A 13,606-nucleotide genomic window follows, 5' to 3' on the forward strand; every position below is an offset into this window, starting at 1 on the left:
GTGTGGACAGGGTGTGTGTGAGTGTGGACAGGGTGTGTGAGTGCGGACAGGGTGTGTGAGTGTGGACATGGTGTGTGTGAGTGTGGAAAGGGTGTGTGAGTGTGGACAGGGTGTGTGAATGTGGAAGGGAGTGTGAGTGTGGACAGTGTGTGTGAGTGTGGACAGGATGTGAGTGTGGACAGGGTGTGTGTGAGTGTGGACAGGGTGTGTGAATGTGGACAGGGTGTGTGAGTGTGGACAGGATGTGTGTGTTTGTGGACAGGGTGTGTGAGTGTGGACAGGGTGTGTGAGTGTGGACAGGGTGTGTGTGTGTGGACAGGTTTTGTTAGTGTGGACAGGGAGTTTGAGTGTGGACAGGGTGTGTGCGAGTGTGGACAGGGTGTGTGTGAGTGTGGACAGTGTGTGTGAGTTTGGACAGGTTGTGTGTGAGTGTGGACAGGATGTGTGAGTCTGGACAGGGTGTGTGTGAGTGTGGACAGGGTGTGTGTGAGTGTGGACAGGGTGTGTGTGTGTGTGGACAGGGTATGTGAGTGTGGACAGGGTGTGTGTGAGTGTGGACAGGGTGTGTGAGTGTGGACAGGGTGTGTGTGAGTGTGGACAGGGTGTGTGAGTGTGGAAAGGGTGTTTGTGAGTTTGGACAGGGTGTGTGAATGTGGACAGGATGTGTGAGTGTGGACAGGGTGTCTGTGAGTGTGGACAGGGTGTGTGAGTGTGGACAGGGTGTGTGCGAGTGTGGACAGGGTGTGTGTGAGTGTGGACAGGGTGTGTGAGTGTGGACAGGTTGTGTGTGAGTGTGGACAGGATGTGTGAGTCTGGACAGGGTGTGTGTGAGTCTGGACAGGGTGTGTGTGAGTGTGGACAGGGTGTGTGAGTGTGGACAGGGTGTGTGAGTGTGGACAGAGTGTGTGAGTGTGGACAGGGCGTGTTTCTGTGGACAGGGTGTGACCGTGGACAGGGTGTGTGAGTGCGGACAGGGTGTTTGAGTGTGGACAGCGTGTGAGTGTGGACAGGGTGTGTGAGTGCGGACAGGGTGTGTGTGAGTGTGAACAGGGTGTGTGAGTGTGGACAGGGTGTGTGAGTGTGGACAGGGCATGTGAGTGTGGACAGGATGTGTGTGAGTGTGGACATGGTGTGTGTGAGTGTGGACAGGGTGTGTGAGTGTGGACAGGCTGTGTGAGTGTGGACAGGGTGTGTATGAATGTGGACAGTGTGTGTGAGTGGACAGGTTGTGTGAGTGTGGACAGGGTGTGAGTGAGTGTGGACAGGGTGTGTGAGTCTGGACATGGTGTGAGTGTGGACAGGGTGTGTGTGAGTGTGGACAGTGTGTGTGTGTGTGGACAGGGTGTGAGTGCGGACAGGGTGTGTGTGAGTGCGGACAGGGCGTGTGTGAGTGTGGACAGGGTGTGTGAGTGTGTACAGGGTGTGTGAGTGTGGACAGGGTCTGTGAATGTGGACAGGGTGTGTGAGTGTGGACAGGGTGTGTGTGAGTGTGGACAGGGTGTGTGAATGTGGACAGGGTGTGTGAGTGTGGACAGGGTGTGTGTGAGTGTGGACAGGTTGTGTGAGTGTGGACGGGGAGTTAGAGTGTGGACAGGGTGTGTGAGTGTGTACAGGGTGTGTGAGTGTGGACAGGGTCTGTGAGTGTGGACAGGGTGTGTGAGTGTGGACAGGGTGTGTGTGAGTGTGGACAGGGTGTGTGAGTGTGGACAGGGTGTGTGTGAGTGTGGACAGGGTGTGTGAGTGTGGAAAGGTTGTTTGTGAGTTTGGACAAGGTGTGTGAATGTGGACAGGATGTGTGAGTGTGGACAGGGTGTCTGTGAGTGTGGACAGGGTGTGTGAGTGTGGACAGGGTGTGTGCGAGTGTGGACAGGGTGTGTGTGAGTGTGGACAGGGTGTGTGAGTGTGGACAGGTTGTGTGTGAGTGTGGACAGGATGTGTGAGTCTGGACAGGGTGTGTGTGAGAGTGGACAGGGTGTGTGTGAGTGTGGACAGGGTGTGTGAGTGTGGACAGGGTGTGTGAGTGTGGACAGAGTGTGTGAGTGTGGACTGGGCGTGTTTCTGTGGACAGGGTGTGACCGTGGACAGGGTGTGTGAGTGCGGACAGGGTGTTTGAGTGTGGACAGCGTGTGAGTGTGGACAGGGTGTGTGAGTGCGGACAGGGTGTGTGTGAGTGTGAACAGGGTGTGTGAGTGTGGAAAGTGTGTGTGAGTGTGGACAGGGCGTGTGAGTGTGGACAGGATGTGTGTGAGTGTGGACATGGTGTGTGTGAGTGTGGACAGGGTGTCTGAGTGTGGACAGGCTGTGTGAGTGTGGACAGGGTGTGTGTGAGTGTGGACAGGGTGTGTGAATGTGGACAGGGTGTGTGAGTGGACAGGGTGTGTGAGTGTGGACAGGGTGTGAGTGAGTGTGGACAGGGTGTGTGAGTGTGGACATGGTGTGAGTGTGGACAGGGTGTGTGTGAGTGTGGACAGTGTGTGTGAGTGTGGACAGGGTGTGAGTGCGGACAGGGTGTGTGTGAGTGCGGACAGGGCGTGTGTGAGTGTGGACAGGGTGTGTGAGTGTGTACAGGGTGTGTGAGTGTGGACAGGGTGTGTGTGTGTGTGGACAGGGTGTGTGAGTGTGGACAGGGTGTGTTTGAGTGTGGACAGGGTGTGTGAATGTGGACAGGGTGTGTGAGTGGGGACAGGTTGTGTGTGAGTGTGGACAGGGTGTGTGAATGTGGACAGGGTGTGTGAGTGTGGACAGGGTGTGTGTGAGTGTGGACAGGTTGTGTGAGTGTGGACAGGGAGTTTGAGTGTGGACAGGGTGTGTGCGAGTGTGGACGGGGTGTGTGTGAGTGTGGACAGGGTGTGTGAGTGTGGACAGGTTGTGTGTGAGTATGGACAGGGTGTGTGAGTCTGGACAGGGTGTGTGTGTGTGTGGACAGGGTGTGTGAGTGTGGACAAGGTGTGTGTGAGTGAGGACAGGGTGTGTGAATGTGGACAGGGTGTGTGAGTGTGGACAGGGTGTGTGTGTGTGTGGACAGGGTGTGTGAGTGTGGACAGGGAGTTTGAGTGTGGACAGGGTGTGTGCGAGTGTGGACAGGGTGTATGTGAGTGTGGACAGGGTGTGTGAGTGTGGACAGGTTGTGTGTGAGTATGGACAGGGTGTGTGAGTCTGGACAGGGTGTGTGTGTGTGTGGACAGGGTGTGTGAGTGTGGACAAGGTGTGTGTGAGTGAGGACAGGGTGTGTGAATGTGGACAGGGTGTGTGAGTGTGGACAGGGTGTGTGAGTGTGGACAAGGTGTGTGTGAGTGAGGACAGGGTGTGTGAATGTGGACAGGGTGTGTGAGTGTGGACAGGGTGTGTGCGAGTGTGGACAGGGTGTGTGAGTGTGGACAGGTTGTGTGTGAGTGTGGACAGGGTGTGTGAGTCTGGACAGGGTGTGTGTGAGTGTGGACAGGGTCTGTGTGAGTGTGGACAGGGTGTGTGTGAGTGTCGACAGGGTGTGTGAGTGTCGACAGGGTGTGTGAGTGTGGACAGGGTGTGTGTGAGTGTGGACAGGGTGTGTGAGTGTGGACAGAGTGTGTGACTGAGGACAGGGCTTGTGTCTGTGGACAGGGTGTGACCGTGGACAGGGTGTGTGAGTGCGGACCGGGTGTGTGAGTGTGGACAGGGTGTGAGTGTGTACAGGGTGTGTGAGTGCGGACAGGGTGTGTGTGAGTGTGAACAGGGTGTGTGAGTGTGGACAGGGTGTGTGAGTGTGGACAGGGCGTGTGAGTGTGAACAGGATGTGTGTGAGTGTGGACATGGTGTGTGTGAGTGTGGACAGGGTGTGTGAGTGTGGACAGGGTGTGTGAGTGTGGACAGGGTGTGTGTGAGTGTGGACAGGGTGTGCGTGAGTGTGGACAGGGTGTGTGAGTGTGGACAGGGTGTGTGAGTGGACAGGGTGTGTGAGTGTGGACAGGATGTGTGAGTGTGGACAGGGTGTGAGTGTGGACAGGGTATGTGTGTGTGTGGACAGTGTGTGTGAGTGTGGACAGGGTGTGAGTGCGGACAGGGTGTGTGTGAGTGTTGACAGGGCGTGTGTGAGTGTGGACAGGGTGTGTGAGTGTGGACAGGGTGTGTGAGTGTGGACAGTGTGTGTGTGAGTGTGGACAGGGTGTGTGTGTGTGCGGACAGGGTGTGTGTGAGTGTGGACAGGGTGTGTGAGTGTGGACAGGGTGTGTGAGTGTGGACAGGGCGTGTGTGAGTGTGGACAGGGTGTGAGTGTGGACAGGGTGTGTGTGAATGTGGACAGGGTGTGTGAGTGTGGACAGGGTGTGTGAGTGTGGACAGGGCGTGTGTGAGTGTGGACAGGGTGTGTGTGAGTCTGGACAGGGTGTGTGAGTGTGGACAGGGTGTGTGTGAGTGTGGACAGGGTGTGTGAGTGCGGACAGGGTGTGTGAGTGTGGACATGGTGTGTGTGAGTGTGGAAAGGGTGTGTGAGTGTGGACAGGGTGTGTGAATGTGGAAGGGAGTGTGAGTGTGGACAGTGTGTGTGAGTGTGGACAGGATGTGAGTGTGGACAGGGTGTGTGTGAGTGTGGACAGGGTGTGTGAATGTGGACAGGGTGTGTGAGTGTGGACAGGATGTGTGTGTTTGTGGACAGGGTGTGTGAGTGTGGACAGGGTGTGTGAGTGTGGACAGGGTGTGTGTGTGTGGACAGGTTTTGTTAGTGTGGACAGGGAGTTTGAGTGTGGACAGGGTGTGTGCGAGTGTGGACAGGGTGTGTGTGAGTGTGGACAGTGTGTGTGAGTTTGGACAGGTTGTGTGTGAGTGTGGACAGGATGTGTGAGTCTGGACAGGGTGTGTGTGAGTGTGGACAGGGTGTGTGTGAGTGTGGACAGGGTGTGTGTGTGTGTGGACAGGGTATGTGAGTGTGGACAGGGTGTGTGTGAGTGTGGACAGGGTGTGTGAGTGTGGACAGGGTGTGTGTGAGTGTGGACAGGGTGTGTGAGTGTGGAAAGGGTGTTTGTGAGTTTGGACAGGGTGTGTGAATGTGGACAGGATGTGTGAGTGTGGACAGGGTGTCTGTGAGTGTGGACAGGGTGTGTGAGTGTGGACAGGGTGTGTGCGAGTGTGGACAGGGTGTGTGTGAGTGTGGACAGGGTGTGTGAGTGTGGACAGGTTGTGTGTGAGTGTGGACAGGATGTGTGAGTCTGGACAGGGTGTGTGTGAGTCTGGACAGGGTGTGTGTGAGTGTGGACAGGGTGTGTGAGTGTGGACAGGGTGTGTGAGTGTGGACAGAGTGTGTGAGTGTGGACAGGGCGTGTTTCTGTGGACAGGGTGTGACCGTGGACAGGGTGTGTGAGTGCGGACAGGGTGTTTGAGTGTGGACAGCGTGTGAGTGTGGACAGGGTGTGTGAGTGCGGACAGGGTGTGTGTGAGTGTGAACAGGGTGTGTGAGTGTGGACAGGGTGTGTGAGTGTGGACAGGGCATGTGAGTGTGGACAGGATGTGTGTGAGTGTGGACATGGTGTGTGTGAGTGTGGACAGGGTGTGTGAGTGTGGACAGGCTGTGTGAGTGTGGACAGGGTGTGTATGAATGTGGACAGTGTGTGTGAGTGGACAGGTTGTGTGAGTGTGGACAGGGTGTGAGTGAGTGTGGACAGGGTGTGTGAGTCTGGACATGGTGTGAGTGTGGACAGGGTGTGTGTGAGTGTGGACAGTGTGTGTGTGTGTGGACAGGGTGTGAGTGCGGACAGGGTGTGTGTGAGTGCGGACAGGGCGTGTGTGAGTGTGGACAGGGTGTGTGAGTGTGTACAGGGTGTGTGAGTGTGGACAGGGTCTGTGAATGTGGACAGGGTGTGTGAGTGTGGACAGGGTGTGTGTGAGTGTGGACAGGGTGTGTGAATGTGGACAGGGTGTGTGAGTGTGGACAGGGTGTGTGTGAGTGTGGACAGGTTGTGTGAGTGTGGACGGGGAGTTAGAGTGTGGACAGGGTGTGTGCGAGTGTGGACAGGGTGTGTGTGAGTGTGGACAGGGTGTGTGAGTGTGGACAGGTTGTGTGTGAGTGTGGACAGGGTGTGTGAGTCTGGACAGGGTGTGTGTGTGTGTGGACAGGGTGTGTGAGTGTGGACAGGGTGTGTGTGAGTGAGGACAGGGTGTCTGAATGTGGACAGGGTTTGTGAGTGTGGACAGGGTGTGTGTGTGTGTGGACAGGGTGTGTGAGTGTGGACAGGGAGTTTGAGTGTGGACAGGGTGTGTGCGAGTGTGGACAGGGTGTGTGAGTGTGGACAGGTTGTGTGTGAGTGTGGACAGGGTGTGTGAGTCTGGACAGTGTGTGTGTGAGTGTGGACAGGGTGTGTGTGAGTGTGGACAGGGTGTGTGTGAGTGTCGACAGGGTGTGTGAGTGTGGACAGGGTGTGTGTGAGTGTGGACAGGGTGTGTGAGTGTGGACAGGGTGTGTGTGAGTGTGGACAGGGTGTGTGAGTGTGTAAAGGGTGTGTGTGAGTGTGGACAGGGTGTGTGAATGTGGACACGATGTGTGAGTGTGGACAGGGTGTGTGTGAGTGTGGACAGGGCGTGTGAGTGTGGACAGGGTGTGTGTGAGTGTGGACAGGGTGTGTGTGAGTTTGGACAGGGTTTGTGAGTGTGGACAGGGCGTGTGTCTGTGGACAGAGTGTGACTGTGCACAGGGTGTGTGAGTGTGCACAGGGTGTGTGAGTGTGGACAGAGTGTGTGACTGAGGACAGGGCTTGTGACTGTGGACAGGGTGTGACCGTGGACAGGATGTGTGAGTGCGGACCGGGTGTGTGAGTGTGGACAGGGTGTGAGTGTGGACAGGGTGTGTGAGTGCGGACAGGGTGTGTGTGAGTGTGAACAGGGTGTGTGAGTGTGGACAGGGTGTGTGAGTGTGGACAGGGCGTGTGAGTGTGGACAGGATGTGTGTGTGTGTGGACAGGTTGTGTGAGTGTGGACAGGGTGTGTGAGTGTGGACAGGGTGTGTGTGAGTGTGGAAAGGGTGTGCGTGAGTGTGGACAGGGTGTGTGAGTGTGGACAGGGTGTGTGAGTGGACAGGGTCTGTGAGTGTGGACAGGGTGTGAGTGAGTGTGGACAGGATGTGTGAGTGTGGACAGGGTGTGAGTGTGGACAGGGTGTGTGTGAGTGTGGACAGTGTGTGTGAGAATGGACAGGGTGTGAGTGCGGACAGGGTGTGAGTGTTGACAGGGCGTGTGTGAGTGTGGACAGGGTGTGTGAGTGTGGACAGGGTGTGTGAGTGTGGACAGTGTGTGTGTGAGTGTGGACAGGGTGTGTGTGTGTGCGGACAGGGTGTGTGTGAGTGTGGACAGGGTGTGTGAGTGTGGACAGGGTGTGTGAGTGTGGACAGGGTGTGTGTGAGTGTGGACAGGGTGTGAGTGTGGACAGGGTGTGTGTGAGTGTGGACAGGGTGTGTGAGTGTGGACAGGGTGTGTGAGTGTGGACAGGGCGTGTGTGAGTGTGGACAGGGTGTGTGTGAGTCTGGACAGGGTGTGTGTGAGTGTGGACAGGGTGTGTGTGAGTGTGGACAGGGTGTGTGTGAGTGCGGACAGGGTGTGTGAGTGTGGACATGGTGTGTGTGAGTGTGGACAGTGTGTGTGAGTTTGGATAGGGTGTGAGTGTGGACAGGGTGTGTGTGAGTGTGGACAGGGTGTGTGAGTGTGGAAAGGGTTTGTGTGAGTGTGGACAGGGTGTGTGAATGTGGACAGGATGTGTGATTGTGGACAGGGTGTGTGTGAGTGTGGACAGGGTGTGTGAGTGTGGACAGGGTGTGTGTGAGTGTGGATAGGGTGTGTGTGAGTGTGGACAGGGTTTGTGAGTGTGGACAGGGCGTGTGTCTGTGGACAGAGTGTGACTGTGGACAGGGTGTGTGTCTGTGGACAGAGTGTGACTGTGGACAGGGTGTGTGCGTGTGGACAGGGTGTGTGAGTGTGGACAGAGTGTGTGAGTGTGGACAGTGCGTGTGTCTTTGGACAGGGTGTGACCGTGGACAGGGTGTGTGAGTGCGCACAGGGTGTGTGAGTGTGGACAGGGTGTGAGTGTGGACAGCGTGTGTGATTGCGGACAGGGTGTGTGAGTGCGGACAGGATGCGTGAGTGCTGACAGGGTGTGTGAGTGTGGACAGGGTGTGTGAGTGTGGACAGGGTGTGTGTGAGTGTGGACAGGGTGTGTGTGAGTGCGGACAGGGTATGTGAGTGTGGACAGGGTGTGTGTGAGTGCGGACAGGGTGTGTGAGTGTGGACATGGTGTGTGTGAGTGTGGAAAGGATGTGTGAGTGTGGACAGGGTGTGTGAATGTGGAAGGGTGTGTGAGTGTGCACAGTGTGTGTGAGTGTGGACAGGGTGTTAGTGTGGACAGGGTGTGTGTGAGTGTGGACAGGGTGTGTGAGTGTGGACATGTTGTGTGTGAGTGTGGGAAGGGTGTGTGAGTGTGGACAGGGCGTTTGTGAGTGTGGACAGGGTGTGTGAGTGTGGACATGGTGTGTGTGAGTGTGGAAAAGGTGTGTGAGTGTGGACAGGGTGCGTGTGAGTGTGGACAGGGTGTGTGAGTGTGGACAGGGTATGTGAGTGTGGACAGGGTGTGTGAGTGTGGTCAGGGTGTGTGACAGTGTGGAGAGGGTGTGTGAGTGTGGACAGGGTGTGTGAGTGTGGAGAGGGTGTGTGAATGTGGACAGGATGTGTGATTGTGGACAGGGTGTGTGTGAGTGTGGAGAGGGTGTGTGAGTGTGGACAGGGAGTGTGTGAGTGTGGACAGGATGTGTGAGTGTGGACAGGTTGTGTGAGTGTGGACAGGGTGTGTGTGTTTGTGGACAGGGTGTTTGAGTGTGGACAGGGTGTGTGTGAGTGTGGACAGGGTGTGTGAATGTGGACAGGGTGTGTGAGTGTGGACAAGGTGTGTGTGAGTGTGGACAGGGTGTGTGAATGTGGACAGGGTGTGTGAGTGTGGACAGGGTGTGTGCGAGTGTGGACAGGGTGTGTGTGAGTGTGGACAGGGTGTGTGAGTGTGGACAGGTTGTGTGTGAGTGTGGACAGGGTGTGTGAGTCTGGACAGGGTGTGTGTGTGTGTGGACAGGGTGTGTGAGTGTGGACAGGGTGTGTGTGAGTGTGGACAGGGTGTTTGAATGTGGACAGGGTGTGTGAGTGTGGACAGGGTGTGTTTGTGTGTGGACAGGGTGTGTGAGTGTGGACAGGGAGTTTGAGTGTGGACAGGGTGTGTGCGAGTGTGGACAGGGTGTGTGAGTGTGGACAGGTTGTGTGTGAGTGTGGACAGGGTGTGTGAGTCTGGACAGGGTGTGTGTGAGTGTGGACAGGGTGTGTGTGAGTGTGGACAGGGTGTGTGTGAGTGTGGACAGGGTGTGAGAGAGTGGACAGGGTGTGTGTGAGTGTGGACAGGGTGTGTGAGTGTGTAAAGAGTGTGTGTGAGTGTGGACAGGGTGTGTGAATGTGGACAGGATGTGTGAGTGTGGACAGGGTGTGTGTGAGTGTGGACAGGGTGTGTGAGTGTGGACAGGGTGTGTGTGAGTGTGGACAGGGTGTGTGTGAGTGTGGACAGGGTTTGTGAGTGTGGACAGGGCATGTGTCTGTGGACAAAGTGTGACTGTGGACAGGGTGTGTGTCTGTGGACAGAGTGTGACTGTGGACAGGGTGTGTGAGTGTGGACAGGGTGTGTGAGTGTGGACAGAGTGTGTGAGTGAGGACAGGGCGTGTGTCTGTGGACAGGGTGTGACCGTGGACAGGGTGTGTGAGTGCGGACAGTGTGTGTGAGTGTGGACAGGGTGTGAGTGTGGACAGGGTGTGTGAATGCGGACAGGGTGTGTGTGAGTGTGAACAGGGAGTGTGAGTTTGGACAGGGTGTGTGAATGTGGACAGGGCGTGTGAGTGTGGACAGGATGTGTGTGAGTGTGGACATGGTGTGTGTGAGTGTGGACAGGGTGTGTGAGTGTGGACAGGGTGTGTGAGTGTGGACAGGGTGTGCGTGAGTGTGGACAGGGTGTGTGAGTGTGGACAGGGTGTGTGAGTGGACAGGGTGTGTGAGTGTTGACAGGGTGTGAGTGAGTGTGGACAGGATGTGTGAGTGTGGACAGGGTGTGAGTGCGGACAGGGTGTGTGTGAGTGTTGACAGGACGTGTGTGAGTGTGGACAGGGTGTGTGAGTGTGGACAGGGTGTGTGAGTGTGGACAGTGTGTGTGTGAGTGTGGACAGGGTGTGTGTGTGTGCGGACAGGGTGTGTGTGAGTGTGGAAAGGGGGTGTGAGTGTGGACAGCGTGTGTGAGTGTGGACAGGGTGTGTGTGAGTGTGGACAGAGTGTGAGTGTGGACAGGGTGTGTGTGAGTGTGGACAGGGTGTGTGAGTGTGGACAGGGCGTGTGTGAGTGTGGACAGGGTGTGTGTGAGTCTGGACAGGGTATGTGTGAGTGTGGACAGGGTGTGTGTGAGTGTGGACAGGGTGTGTGTGAGTGCGGACAGGGTGTGTGAGTGTGGACATGGTGTGTGTGAATGTGGACAGGGTGTGTGAGTGTGGACAGAGTGTGTGAGTGTGGACAGGGCGTGTTTCTGTGGACAGGGTGTGACCCTGGACAGAGTGTGTGAGTGCGGACAGGGTGTTTGAGTGTGGACAGGGTGTGAGTGTGGACAGGGTGTGTGAGTGCGGACAGGGTGTGTGTAAGTGTGAACAGGGTGTGTGAGTGTGGACAGGGTGTGTGAGTGTGGACAGGGCGTGTGAGTGTGGACAGGATGTGTGTGAGTGTGGACATGGTGTGTGTGAGTGTGGACAGGGTGTGTGAGTGTGGACAGGGTGTATGAGTGTGGACAGGGTGTGTGTGAGTGTGGACAGGGTGTGCGTGAGTGTGGACAGTGTGTGTGAGTGTGGACAGGGTGTGAGTGCGGACAGGGTGTGTGTGACTGTGGACATGGCGTGTGTGAGTGTGGACAGGGTGTGTGAGAGTGGACAGGGTGTGTGAGTGTGGACAGTGTGTGTGTGAGTGTGGACAGGGTGTCTGTATGTGCGGACAGTGTGTGTGTGAGTGTGGACAGGGTGTGTGAGTGTGGACAGGGTGTGTGAGTGTGGACAGGGTGTGTGTGAGTGTGGACAGGGTGTGAGTGTGGACAGGGTGTGTGTGAGTGTTGACAGGGTGTGTGAGTGTGGACAGGGTGTGTGAGTGTGGACAGGGCGTGTGTGAGTGTGGACAGGGTGTGTGTGAGTGTGCACAGGGTGTGTGTGAGTGTGGACAGGGTGTGTGTGATTGTGGACAGGGTGTGTGTGTGCGCGGACAGGGTGTGTGAGTGTGGACATGGTGTGTGTGAGTGTGGACAGTGTGTGTGAGTGTGGACAGGGTGTGAGTGTGGACAGGGTGTGTGTGAGTGTGGACAGGGTGTGTGAGTGTGGACATGGTGTGTGTGATTGTGGACAGTGTGTGTGAGTGTGGACAGGGTGTGTGTGAGTGTGGACAGGGTGTGTGTGAGTGTGGACAGGGTTTGTGTGAGTGCGGACAGGGTGTGTGAGTGTGGACATGGTATGTGTGAGTGTGGAAAGGGTGTGTGAGTGTGGACAGGGTGTGTGAATGTGGAAGGGTGTGTGAGTGTGGACAGTGTGTGTGAGTGTGGACAGGGTGTGAGTGTGGACAGGGTGTGTGTGAGTGTGGACAGGGTGTGTGAGTGTGGACATGGTGTGTGTGAGTGTGGAAGGGTGTGTCAGTGTGGACAGGGTGTGTGTGAGTGTGGACAGGGTGTGTGACTGTGGACATGGTGTGTGTGAGTGTGGAAAAGGTGTGTGAGTGTGGACAGGGTGCGTGTGAGTGTGGACAGGGTTTGTGAGTGTGGACAGGATATGTGAGTGTGGACAGGGTGTGTGAGTGTGGTCAGGGTGTGTGTCAGTGTGGAGAGGGTGTGTGAGTGTGGACAGGGTGTGTGAGTGTGGAGAGGGTGTGTGAATGTGGACAGGGTGTGTGAGTGTGGACAGGGTGTGTGTGAGTGTGGAGAGGGTGTGTGAGTGTGGACAGGAAGTGTGTGAGTGTGGACAGGGTGTGTGAGTGTGGACAGGTTGTGTGTGAGTGTGGACAGGGTGTGTGTGAGTGTGGACAGGGTATGTGAGTGTGGACAGGGTGTGTGTGAGTGTGGACAGGGTGTGTGAATGTGGACAGGGTGTGTGAGTGTGGACAGGGTGTGTGTGAGTGTGGACAGGGTGTGTGAATGTGGACAGGGTGTGTGAGTGTGGACAGGGTATGTGTGAGTGTGGACAGGGTGTGTGAGTGTGGACAGGGAGTTTGAGTGTGAAAAAGGGTGTGTGCGAGTGTGGACAGGGTGTGTGTGAGTGTGGACAGGGTGTGTGAGTGTGGACAGGTTGTGTGTGAGTGTGGACAGGGTGTGTGAGTCTGGACAGGGTGTGTGTGTGTGTGGACAGGGTGTGTGAGTGTGGACAGGGTGTGTGTGAGTGTGGACAGGGTGTGTGAATGTGGACAGGGTGTGTGAGTGTGGACAGGGTGTGTGTGTGTGTGGACAGGGTGTGTGAGTGTGGACAGGGAGTTTGAGTGTGGACAGGTTGTGTGCGAGTGTGGACAAAGTGTGTGAGTGTGGACAGGTTGTGTGTGAGTGTGGACAGAGTGTGTGAGTCTGGACAGGGTGTGTGTGAGTGTGGACAGGGTGTGTGTGAGTGTGGACAGGGTGTGTGTGAGTGTCGACAGGGTGTGTGAGTGTGGACAGGGTGTGTGTGAGTGTGGACAGGTTGTGTGAGTGTGGACAGGGTTTGTGTGAGTGTGGACAGGGTGTGTGAGTGTGTAAAGGGTGTGTGTGAGTGTGGACAGGGTGTGTGAATGTGGACAGGATGTGTGAGTGTGGACAGGGTGTGTGTGAGTGTGGACAGGCTGTGTGAGTGTGGACAGGGTGTGTGTGAGTGTGGACAGGGTGTGTGTGTGTTTGGACAGGGTTTGTGAGTGTGGACAGGGCGTGTGTCTGTGGACAGAGTGTGACTGTGGACAGGGTGTGTATCTTTGGACAGAGTGTGACTGTGGACAGGGTGTGTGAGTGTGGATAGGGTGTGTGAGTGTGGACAGAGTGTGTGAGTGAGGACAGGGCTTGTGTCTGTGGAAAGGGTGTGACCGTGGATAGGGTGTGTGAGTGCGGACCGGGTGTGTGAGTGTGGACAGGGTGTGAGTGTGGACAGGGTGTGTGAGTGCGGACAGGGTGTGTGTGAGTGTGGACAGGGTGTGTGAGTGTGGACAGGGTATGTGAGTGTGGACAGGGTGTGTGAGTCTGGACAGGGTTTGTGAGTGTGGACAGGGCGTGTGTCTGTGGACAGAGTGTGAGTGTGGACAGGGTGTCTGAGTGCGGACCGGGTGTGTGAGTGTGGACAGGGTGTGTGTGAGTGTGGACAGGGTGTGTGAGTGTGGACAGGGTGTGTGAGTGTGGACAGGGTGTGTGTGAGTGTGGACAGGGTGTGTGAGTGTCGACAGGGCGTTTGTCTGTGGACAGAGTGTGACTGTGGACAGGGTGTGTGTCTGTGGACAGAGTGTGACTGTGGACAGGGTGTGTGAGTGTGGACAGGGTGTGTGAGTGTGGACAGAGTGTGTGAGTGTGGACAGGGCGTGTGTCTGTGGTCAGGGTGTGACTGTG

This window comes from Cetorhinus maximus, chromosome 30 (assembly GCF_964194155.1).
Source record: "Cetorhinus maximus chromosome 30, sCetMax3.hap1.1, whole genome shotgun sequence".
NCBI lineage: Eukaryota > Metazoa > Chordata > Chondrichthyes > Lamniformes > Cetorhinidae > Cetorhinus > Cetorhinus maximus.